This window comes from Mus pahari, chromosome 9 (assembly GCF_900095145.1).
Source record: "Mus pahari chromosome 9, PAHARI_EIJ_v1.1, whole genome shotgun sequence".
In the NCBI taxonomy this organism is placed as follows: Eukaryota; Metazoa; Chordata; class Mammalia; order Rodentia; family Muridae; genus Mus; species Mus pahari.
Window position 1 is genome coordinate 89,827,484 of NC_034598.1, and position 12,258 is coordinate 89,839,741.

The 12,258-nt window shown below is 44.8% G+C and overlaps 1 long non-coding RNA gene across 1 annotated transcript in view; it reads left to right on the forward strand.

Annotated features, from left to right (window-relative positions):
- The first annotated feature begins 3,206 nt into the window (after positions 1-3,206).
- Positions 3,207-12,258, forward strand: part of LOC110326215 — a 44,653-nt gene continuing 35,601 nt past the window's right edge. Inside the window, exon 1 of the long non-coding RNA XR_002380778.1 lies at positions 3,207-3,381. This is a non-coding gene — a long non-coding RNA (uncharacterized LOC110326215). The remainder of the gene's footprint in view (positions 3,382-12,258) is intronic.

The window sequence follows — 12,258 nt, forward strand, 5'->3', positions numbered from 1 at the left end:
CACATACGAAAGTCCTAGGACAACTATCAAAAAAAAAAAAAAAAAAAAAAAAAAAAAAAAAAAAAAAAAGATACTAAACCATACTAAACACTAATATATATATTATGATATATATGGAGGGATCTTGTTCTTACCATTCCAGGTTGTCCTGATATCTCCTGATAAACCACTCTTTCCTCTTCTACTAAGCTGGCAGTATTAGTGTTTGGGACTGGATAAGTCTTTGTTGTGGAGGACTGCCCTACGTATCACAATATTTTTAACAACACCCCTGACTCCTGGAGTAATCAGAAATATCTCCAGACAACACCACACGTTGCTGGGGAAGACAGGCTGAAGCAAACAATTGCTCTTCCATGGAGAACCCCTATGCCAGAGTGAGTGAGGTTCTGTAACTTGCATCCAAAATAGCCCTAGCTAAGAGCATTCTTGCAGAAGGCTGGGCTGGTGCTGAGCGTCACCAGGTATACATACCACAGAAAGGGCATCCTAGACAGAGAAAGCTAGATTTGGGTGCTAGATCCTTCAAGAAGACACAAAAGAAAATTAAGGATACAAAGGGAACTTTACAGTCTGCTGAGCATGAACTTGATCAGGAAAGCTTTCCTGAGATTGTCTGTGTAGCCTGTATATGAATATATATAATAACATATAATATATGAAATGTGTATATTTTATTATAAACCACCTATGATAGTCCTTTCATATTTGCATATTAGATTATATACTAACACACAGTTATGTCATAAAACACAGAAGAAGGCAACATTTTAAAGTGATTAATGTCCATCATTGAATAAGTAAGCCTGTTTAAATAACAGAATCTGGTTAGGTTATAAAAGAGAAGTTGTGCCTACATACTGTGTATATTGTACGAGAGCCAATCCTGAAAATGTCAATGCTAACTGAAAGAAACAGTCACAAAACATCATACAAAACAAAGTCCCATTTACATAAAAGTCCAGAACAAGGGAATCTATAGGAAAACCTGAGGCTTGTTGCTTAGGGCTAGTGGAAGATCCTAAGTGGTAGAAGCCTGTAGTCAAGGATACAGGGTTTCCTTTTAAGGTCAAAAAACCCAGTGCTCTAAAATTTGACCGTGCTGATGGTCGCATATATTCGTGACCCCATTCAAACTCCCTAAACTGTGCACATTAAGTGGGTGAATTATGTAAGACGCGCACTCCACTCCACTACAACTCTTCTCTTTTGTTTTGGTTTGGGTTTGGGGTGTGTGCTTGGTTGCTTGATTGCTTGGTTGGTTGGTTTTTGAGGCTGGGTCCTACATAGGCCCTGGCTGTCCTGAAACTAAGTAGACGAGGTCACCTCTTCCTCCCACGTGCTGGGATTAATGGCGTGCTCCACCACCTCCAGCTCTAAATTTCTTTAAAATGCATATAAATCAATGCTTTTTTCCCTCCTCTTCTATCTTGTTCTGTGCCATGCTTTCTAGGGAAGTCACATCTCTTTTAGAAGACTGTAAAAACAATGGATCCCTGCCTTCCACTGCCACATTTGGGCATCACCAGAAGTTGGACATCCTACCACATAACTGGCATGATAGCTAAGAACTCTTTAAAGCTTAGCTTTAGCAATGAGGCAAAGAAATGTGGTCAAACTGGTACAGGTGTGTAAGCCTTCATGATCATTTTACTGTTAAAACTGGCTCTATAGTGTGTGCCCTAAGTCCCAAGAGACATACTTTCTTGGTATCTACTCAATAGAAGCATGAATCTGAAGGTAGGGAGGAGGTAGAGGGAGGTAGAGGCTGGGGGCTTGAGGACAGAGGAATGACTATGATTCACAGTCACCTATTAGTTATTTTATGTTTATAATGAGCTGGAGGTGAAGAGTTCAAAGGATCCAAACATAAAGAAAAGTGAAGGGGAAATGCTAACCGATTGACTCAACCAGTGCACTGGGTATGCACATAAATATAGAAAATATATGTTAACCTCCCAACATCTTTAAATTGTATAGAAAAGTAAGGGCAGGCATTGCAAGTTAGGAAATAAATGTTGACAGCAGTGCTATACGTAAGCCCTAAGCTAGAAACAGACCATCAGGAACAGGATGGGCAGATAAATTATAAGGTTCACAGTGAAATTCTATTCAGCAGTAAAAATGAATGAAATAATTCTATATACAATGAATGAGTGAGTGAGTGAGTGAGTAAATGAATGAGTGAATGAGTGAGTGAATGAATGAGTGAGTGAATGAATGAGTGAGTGAGTGAATGAGTGAATGAATGAGTGAGTGAATGAGTGAGTGAATGAATAAGTGTGAATAAATGAATGGGTGAATGAATGAGTGAATAAATGAGTGAGTGAGTGAATAAATGAATGAGTGAGTAAATGAATGAGTGAATGAATGAATGANTAAATGAATGAGTGAGTGAATGAATGAATGAATGAGTAAATGAGTGAATGAATGAATGAAAGAAAATACTCTCAGCAAAAGAAGCCAGACACAAAGAACTGCATATTGTGTAATCCCACATAGATAAATAAGAGTAAAATTTGTCCCCATTGCTAGAACACTGGCTGTGGCTGTCAATCAGGATATGGGTGGGACTCACAATGGGGCAACAGGAGGTGTTTCTGAGTTGCTGAAAATAATCTATCTTTTGACCTAGGAAGCAACCATGTGGGTGGGTTCCTGTTGCACAAGTTCACTGAATGTTACATTCTGAATTTTTTTGTTAATTTTCTACATCTATTTTAATTATATTTTTTCTAGAATAAATAAAGTGAAAAATAGAAAGAGTTGAGAAGGATCTAAGGCAGTCCTTTGTCTCACTGCAGGGTGATGCTTCTAGGGCCCAGAGGAGCTCCCATGGAAGCAGGCTGTCAGGGTCCTCTGAGGGTGACCAGCTTCCCGCCTTCCCTCCCCCACCCTCCCAGCTAAGCTGCCCAAAGGAAGTCAGTCTCCCCAAGTCTTCACTCCACCACCCTCTTTCCTAGCCCTTTATCAGATCTCCACCACCACCTGCCCCCACCTCACCCCCATGTCCTCGGAAAGCTTATCAGAGTAATTTCAGCATCACTCCGTCATCTACAAAGCCAACTTCCCCTTCCTGGGAAGTACAGAGGGGCAAGACCAGTTCCTGGCAAGTATGAAGCAAAGATGTATTTCCCAATGCATCCTTTGCAGGCAATTGCGCGGTCACTGCCGATCCACCCTGCTGTGAGAAGCTCCCTTGGAACTGTGGGTGCTGTGTGTCTCCTCTGAGGGAGGCTCCTCGGTGGCCCTGCCAGTGGCTCCAGCTGTGAAGGGCTTGCTCTTCTCCACATTCAGGGTCAGGTGGCTTTGAATGCACCATCTCTCTTAGTCAACATGACAACGATTTGAGGCAGGAATAAGCACCATCGTCCTTTCCAGGTGTAAGAGTCAGCACAGGATTTGCCAAGAAGGTTTGTTCCTGTAAGGAAACGTCACTGGGTCGGGGAAGGTGGCTCAGTAGGACAGCTCTTGCTGTGAAAGCATGAGGACCACAGCCCCAGCCACTGGGGAGATGGGACGCGCCTGTAACCCTAGAGCCCAGAGGGAGGAACAAGCTGAAATGGGTGGCTAGTCAGTCTAGCCAATCAGTGAGCTTCAGGCTCAGCCTCAAAGACAAGGGTGGCCTTGTCAGGCATCAATGGGTAGAGAGTCCCTTGGTCCTGTGACGGCTGGATGCTCCAGTGTGGGACTGGGTGGGAGTGGGTGGGCGGGTGGGGGAACCCCCTCATAGAAGCAGGGGGAGGAGAGATGGGATACGGGGGTTTCCGGAGGGAAAACCAGGAAAGGTGGTAACATTTGAAATATAAATAAAGAAAATACCCTATAAAAGAAAAGAAATATATTCAATGCTGGGAAAAAAAAGTCTGTCTCAAGGGGAAAAAATGTACAAAATACTGGAGACACATTCCTGATGTTAGCCCTCTAGAGCCCACTTGCATACATGGCTATAGACACACATGCATATATCACAAAGAGAAGGAAAGAGGGAGAGGATGGAGGGAGGGAAGAAGGGAGGAAGGGAGGGAGGGAGAGAGGGAGGGAAGGAGGGGGAGGGAGGGAGGGAGGGAGGGAGGAAGGAAGGANGGGAGGGAGGGAGGGAGGGAGGAAGGAAGGAAGGAAGGAAGGAAGGAAGGAAGGAAGGAAGGAAGGAAGGAAGGAAGGAAGGAAACTTGACGGGGCATTCTCTCCTTCCATTTGGCCCTAAGTGAATTAGTGAAATCTTAGAAGTCTCAGAAAGTATGGAGAAGGCTAGCTGACCTCAGAGCGAGCGTGGCAGCAATGGAAGGAGAGAGTGACACTTGAGTGATGCTCAGTGGGGCAGCTAGGACTTAGACAGAAAAGCAGCAGACACCTGTGTGCACCAAGGCTGAGCTTGGGGGGTGTCAGGGGTGACGAGGATGGCCCATTTGTCTGGGATGTGTCGTGTATAGAGTAGCTACTGGAAGCTAATGGGTAATTCTTAAGAGGCTCTCTATGCGCCAGTGGTCACTATTTGATTGTGAAATGCCCAGGGTGTTGCTTTGAGCTTTTCTCTGAGGATCATTATGGTGGCATGAACATCCTAAACGGTAGCGGGAGTAGAGCAACATGGCCCTACAATGGGCAGGTAAGAGAGATGTCTTCTTTTATACTGGTTCTGGGGCTCGAACTCAGAAATTGTGCAGTCAGAACTTTATAAACTGAGCCATCTCCCCAGCCTGAGCAACACTGTCTCGACTACCTTTGCAAAGTATCTTGCCCACAGCACCTCAGGGAACATAGAATACTTAGGTGGTTCTCTGTGTTTTCATTCATTTCAGGCTTGCATATCTTCCCCTCTAGATTAGAAGCTCTCAGAGGCCACAGCCCACCTGTGTGTGGCCCACACCGCCTATCACAGCGCTGTGCGCATCGACGATCACCAGTTTCTCGAGATCTGTGTCTCTAAAGTACGCAAGCACCTGTTGTGCACCTGCAAGTGCCCCCATCAGTATTTCTGAATTGCACTAAGAATCTCCACTTCAACTCTCTATTACAGAGTTCATTATGAGGAAGGAACACACACATAAAGCAAGAGAATGACCACACAGGGGAGATGACCCTCGCTCAAGCTCAGGGGATAATTTCCCATCTACGACATTAGCAACCTGTTATTTGACTGTGCCACTGTGATTCCGCCGAATACAGAATCAAATCCACTTATAACGTGATTAGGGGTCTTTTTAAAGTGCCACTTTGCCATCTTTATAGGCTGCATCATTGAGCTAGCATTTCGGGGGACATCCTGCCTCAGAAAGTCGCTGATCGCAATAGCTGTGATGAGAAGCACTTTTGTGGAATGAGCAAGTGAGAGAAAGGAGAGACTTTGGTTTTGAACCAAGGGTCACAGGAGATTCTGCACTTGTCAAACACTTTTGCCCCCCAGGAGAGAGTTAAAGGGCTGAGCTTGAGCCCTTTCATTATGAAGGGAAGAGCAGAAAGAGAAGAGGGAAAGAAAGCTAGTGTTATTGAGTTAATTTCCTATAGAAAACTCCAAGCATGCTGCACTCTCGGGCTGGCGCTGCAGTCTGTCTGGAGCCTGACGTGGAGTCAGAGGCCAGGGCACAGGTACTGAGGTGAAAGAGACTCTGCTTCATCTACACGCTTGCTCGTTATCCATGAAGCTCTGGAGAATTTGTATTCTCTCTGATTCTGTGAAAATCAAATTTAGAAGCAGGACACAGAGAAAATTTTTCTAGAATCTAATGACTCCCATTATCAGTCAAAAGCAAAATCTTAGCTTAGGGCGGCAGCATAATGAAGCTGGTCGTTAGCAACAAGGAAATACCATTCCCTCAGCCCTTGCTCTGGTGAGCCAAGAGAGACTGGCTAGAAGAATACAAACTGCAGATTTATCCTGCTTCCTGAGATCTAGAGGGGGGGAGGGGAGAGGGAGAGGGAGAGGGAGAGGGAGAGGGAGAGGGAGAATGAGAGGGACAGGGACAGGGACAGGGAGAAATGGGCATTGTCATCAGTTGCTGATGGGAAGAAACAAAAGAAGGTGGGTGAACTGAAGAGACTCCCTGGATCCCGAAGGCAATGTTCAAATGGGGATCTGGTTCCAGGGAAGGGACAGGATCTCTCCTCCAGACAGAACGGAGGCACCCTTTCATAAAGGAAAACAATCCCTCCCCTCCCCCTCAACCAAAGAGCCACTTAGCAGGAGACACGGAAGCCCTTTTCAAAATGACTTTGGATTGCAAATCATCACACACCAATGACATTTATATCATTGCCTTTCTAGCTAATGATGTTCTTATGTTTATCACGGAAAACACACAGTAGCTTCAAATCTGGGAAGAACAGGAAGGCCTCAGTTTAAGAAATGGAAATACCACCCGTCATACTGAAGATCCACCTATCCACTTTCGGCCGGCTTCACTGTCCATTAAGGAAGCTAGATTAGAACTGACTTTTTGGGAGAAACATAAAAGCATATTAACTATTAGTGGTAAAGAGAAGAAGTGTGGGCGCATCGGTGGTTCTTGAGTGTAGATTGGCTGTAATTTCTGGGAGCCATAAAAATATCAGGGCTCATATAGACTCAGGCAAGGGCCTCTGATTAAACAGCACTCAAGGAGATGCATTATCCTAACTGGAGTGTCAGTGTTCAGACTCCAAAAGGCCAAAGGCAAAGGTCTGTAAAGCTTTAAGTCATGGAAGCAAAGATGTGCTGTAGCCAGTTCGTGAGAGCCAATAGTTGAATATTCATTTGTGAGCTAGTTGTAGCAAAGTGAGCTTGAGAGCTAAGCTATTTATAGCTTAGAAATACATATAGTACACAGCTTAGCTTCATCAGCAAACTGGCATCCCTCTATCCATTTCTAAGAGTTTTTTCCTAACATACCCCCACTGCATAGAAGAGGTCCTGGAGTTATGCAGGCCTAGTCCTCCTAAGTTAACCCAGGAGTCCAGCTGAGAGGCAGGTAACAGTCAAGAACATTGACCTTGGGGTAGGAAAGAGATCTCTGATCAAGTATCATTTCATGCAGAATTTTGTGGTCTCAGTCCAGCCATTTATCCAAACCTGAAAATTCTCACTTATAAAGTAAGGCTAGTCACAAATTTGATGATTAGGTAAAATATCATATGCAAAGCCAGCATCACATTTAAAGGTGATGCCTGGCACATAATAGCCACACAGGAGGCATATGTGAATTAAATGAGTCCATCCCAAACACACATGGTTAGCTCACTCTTTCAGAGCCCATGCTCCTTCTTGTCAGAGGCAGACCAACCTGAGGACCTGGGGTCTCCGTCTTTGGTGACTGCCTTTGTCTTTAAGCCCCTGTTCATCTGTTCATACCCTTACTCAAGCCTGGCTCCCTCTCTTCATCTTCCCTTCTCTCTCTTTCTCTCCCTTCTTCCATCCTACTCTCTTGTAGTTCTCTGTTCCTAAACTCTTAGGGCAAAGAGAAATAACCAGAATATTGAGCAAATACAGCTAATCATGCCATCAAAACCCAAATCCTATTTGCTCCCCATGTCCCTTTGAACCTCACTTAGCAGTGCCAGAGTTCCTCGAAAGCTTACATAGAAAGCCATCATGTCCTCTAGTGCTTCCAAAGCACACATCTATGTGAACAAAAAACATACAGCAATGTTCACAGCTGTTGTATGCATGACAGTCCCCAAATGGAAACAACCGTGTGTCCACCGAGTGGCCTGTATCCATACAAAGGATATTATTTGACACTCAGAGGAGTCTCAGGTTGTAGAATTGTTCATAGAGATTTGCTTTGTAAATTCTGCAATTGGAACATCATCTCTTGACCAGGAGGCACTCAAACATCTGGGCATGGTACTCTGCACGGTGCATACAAGTCTTACGCTTGCTGGTGACCTATTGAACTTCCTGACCAACCATCACTTCCAGGGGACAGCTATGCTCAGCAGCTGCTTTTTAGACCCTGTGACTCAGGAACTCTTCTTTAGAAGCCTGGAATTGAAGCCAAGCTTGATGGCTTCTCTCTGTAACCCCAGCTCTTGGGAAGCTGGAGTTCAGAGGGTTACCACTGGTTTGAGATGTGTAGTGAGTCCTAGGACAGTGTCTTAGTTAAGGTTTTATTGCTATGAGGAAACACCATGACCAAGGCAACTCGTGTAAAGGAAAACATTTGATTGGCGTTGGCTTAAAGTCTCAGAGGGTCAGTCCATAATCATCAGGGTAGGAAGCACACCAGTGTGCCAGCAGATGTGGTGCTGGGGGAGCCAAGAGTTGTACATCTTAATCTACAGGCAGCAGGAGACTGACTCCTCAAAGGCAGCCAGGCAAGGCTGTCTCAAACTGGCCAGACTTGAGCCCTGCCTCCACAGTGACACATTTTGTCTAACAAGACCACACCCCCTTCAAGCAGTGGCATTTGTCATGGACCAAGCACACTCAAACCACCACAGACAGACTTGGCCCTTAGCACGAGACCTTATCTCAAAAAAGTAAGATGATAATGATGATGACAAGGAGGAGGAGGATGAAGAGGAGGGGAGGAAGAGGGAGGGAAGAAAAAGAAGAGGGGGAGGGGAGAAAGAAGAGAAGAGGGGAAAAGGAAGAAGAGGAAACTAAAGGAGAAATAGACCTCTAAAAATCAGCTTTATCATATGCAGGGAGAGTTGGGGAAGTATCTATCTTTTGTGCCCTTTTCTTTCTTAGTAATTTACCTACTATGGTATCTCAGCCCACTGTGAGGCTTGGCATATATCCTTGGGAGCATTTTCAGCAGGCTTCAGGACAAGTGTGCTGCTGGGTGGCCAGCGCTGTGGGTTTAAATCATAGATAACAGACACCTCAGGGAGGCCTTACCTCACAGGGCTCTTCTGCCTGCCTTCCTGTGCACCTGGAGGCCCCACACCACTGGGTGGTTGCCATGGGCTCTTGTGAACATATTTGCTATCCTGGAAGTTACCTGGCATGGGACAATGCAGTTCCCAGTGCCAAGTCAGCGCTTTGCTGAAGTAAATTTCAGATTTCGGATTCTGTATAGAAAGACAACAATGACTATTGATTTGTACTCCCTGAGAACGGCTCTAAACAAACCCTTGCTCTGTTTATATTTTATTAAAAACCCTCTGCTGCATCAAAGCCCCATGTGTACTGACCTCTGAGACCCTACCACAGCCTTCCCCAGAAACCCTACCACTTCCCTTCCTGCCCCTCAAACACATCAGAACCCGTTCCCCCTCCTCCCACCTCTGGGAAGTCTCCGATGACTGTGTCAGCCTGAAAGGTTCTCGGATCCTTGGGACGTTGACACTCCCGTTCTCTGTTCCTCCTTGGCATCCGATTCACATCATCTTTTTGGTTCTGATGTTTTATACATTCTGTCTCCTTGAATTCACAGACTGTGTTCTCTGCTTCAAGACTCAGATTTTTCCTTTTCTTTCTCCTTACACATTTTTTAAAAATAATTATTATTGTTAGTGTGTGTGTGTGTGTGTGTGTGTGTGTGTGTGTGTGTAGGGATGGGAGCACACATATTTGAAGGTGCATAGCCACATATATATGGAGAGCAAAAGACAACCGCTGATGTCATTCCAGCGATGTCATTGCCTACCTTTTTGGGTTTGGTTTGGTTTGGTTTTGAGGCAAGATCATTTACAAGTGTGTCACTCCCCAAGTAAGACAGGCTGGCTGGCCACTGAGTCCTTGTGGTCACCTCTCTCCTCTGCCTTTCCAAAGCTGGGATTAAAACTGTGTGCCACAACACTTGGCCTCTTTGTGTGGGTTCTAAGGATCAAACTTGTGTCCTCAAGTTCTTCACCAGCTAAGCCATGTCTGCAGCCCATTTCCAGTCTTAGAATTGCTTCTTTCTCGTAACATGCTGTGCATTGAAAACAAAACAAGCCAAGTGCCCACATCTCGAGTTCTCACGAGCTTCACACCCACCCTCTAAAGCAAGGACAGTCGTTGCCACTCCATGAAAGAGGGGTGGGGACTTCCCGAGGCTGAGTCTACAACCAAAGGTCACAAAACTGATCTTCGCCCAGATGCGCATGACTTCAAGTATCTATCTTTTGTGCCCTTTTCTTTCTTAATAATTTACCTACTATAGTATCTCAACAAACTGTGAGGCTTGGCATATATTCTTGGGAGCATTTTCAGCAGGCTTCAGGACAAGGTTGCTGCTGGGTGGCCAGCACTGTGGGTTTAAATCACAGATAGCAGACACCACAGAGAGGTCTTAGTTTCCAAGTGTGAACCTCCATGAGCTCCAGAGCAGGGAACAGAGCAGTACTTCCTTTATAGACCAGCAAGCATCCCAGGAAACGCTCAGAAAGGGCCTGTCCCAATCCAACAATGTGTCCAGGGCAGAGAGAAGTCTAAATGCAGGGACTCCTGATCTCCAAGCCAGCCCTCTTCTTCCCACACTAGGGTGCTCCACTTCTTGACAAAAATACCCCTTTGAAAACTGAGTCTCTTTGTACTTCCCTACTGCAGAACAAACCACCCTTCAGCAAAATAAAACCAAAATAGCAATTTTCTGCAGAGTGGATAATCACCCACTCCAGCCAGCTGAAGCAACATGTTGTGGTTGGAGTGGGAGACATGTGAAAAATCCTCTTGTCTTAAGCAAGACAAATACATGAGAGAAATCCATGTGTGTCTGTGTACACATGCCATGTGTGACTGCTTTCCTGTTCAACTAACTCATCAGTAAGATGCTGCCCACCCGCTGACACTCTGAACACTTCGCGGATGAGGGCTGAGACAAGAGTTGTGTTTGTTTGTCGTTGTCGTTGTTGTTGTTGTTGTTTTTAATGTGCACCCTGGAATTTCTGAGCAGTATGGCATCAACAAGGCATGAAGGAAGTTGATGGGGAGTAAGGGGAGGGACAGAAATGGCCTCTGCTCAGAACACCCCTCCTAGCCTCGAGCAGGTTTTAATCAAGATCAGCACAGCCAACGACTGACTACTTAACACCTGGCAGACTGGTCCTCGGTGGAGATGCAAAAGTAAAACTTGATGTCTAATTTCAAAGGCTCTGGGTGATGGGCTATGTCATATGGGATACATCAGAGTAAACATTCCAAGGCAGGGAAGATTGAAAGGAAATTTAAAAGCCTCTGAACACCAAAGGAATCATCCTAAAAGAAAATTCCCTACAGATGGCATCACACACAGAGCCATGGACTATCTGTCAAACAGCTAGGGGTCACCCTCCAGCTCCATTATCGACATCACTGGAGTGGAAGGAAGAGTCATAATATAGTAGAGGGTCTGAAGAAATGGGACATTGGTTAAGAACATTTGCTTGCTCTTGCAGAGGACATGGGTTCAGTTCCCAGCATCAACAGTGGACAATTTACAACCACCTGAATCTCCAATTTGAGTGGATTCAACACCCACTCTGGCCTCTGCAGGCAAGAGGCACCACATGGTACGCATACATACATGCACACACTTACACATACACATTTTAAAGATTAAAAATAAATTTTAAGAGAAGAAAGGAGGGGCTGGTGAGATGGCTCAGTGGGTAAGAGCACCGACTGCTCTTCTGAAGGTCCGGAGTTCAAATCCCAGCAACCACATGGTGGCTCACAACCATCCGTAAAGAGATCTGACACCCTCTCCTGGAGTGCCTATTCTGAAGACAGCTACAGAGTACTTACATATAATTAATAAATAAATAAATCTTTTTTTTAAAAGAGAGAAGAAAGGAAATGTTAAAGAGGTTGAGCTTTGTTTTAAAGTTCAGTGGAAAGCCTGATTTTTGAGTATGAGATGAGTTAACAACATACGTTGCCAGGCAACAAAAGTCATTAGAAGTATCAGGAAGGATCACAGGGAAGCAAGTTATGAGGCTGGTTCATATATCCAAAGCCAGGAAGGCGGTGATTTGTCCAGGAAGTAGCAGGAGAAACAGTGACCCTGCTCGTTTTAGGCTTTATTCTGCAGGCATAGCACATGTGGCAACACATTTGCTCACCCATTTCTGACCATCAGAATTGCTCTGCAAGAGAGGAAGTGTCAGTTTTTCTTTTCTCTGAATTTTCTTTTTCATTGCTCTGGCACAATTTCTAAAATAATGTCTGGTGTACAGTTATCAATTAATATGTATTTGTTACAAATTTGCTTAGTGAGTAATATACTGTATATGGAGGTGATGAAAAGAGACATCAATGTGACTCCAACATAGGGTTTGCTTTGCTTTGCCTACATACTGTTATCATGGGCCAGCTTTACTCCTATGTTCTGGTCAAGATAGATATATGAAACACACACACACACACACACA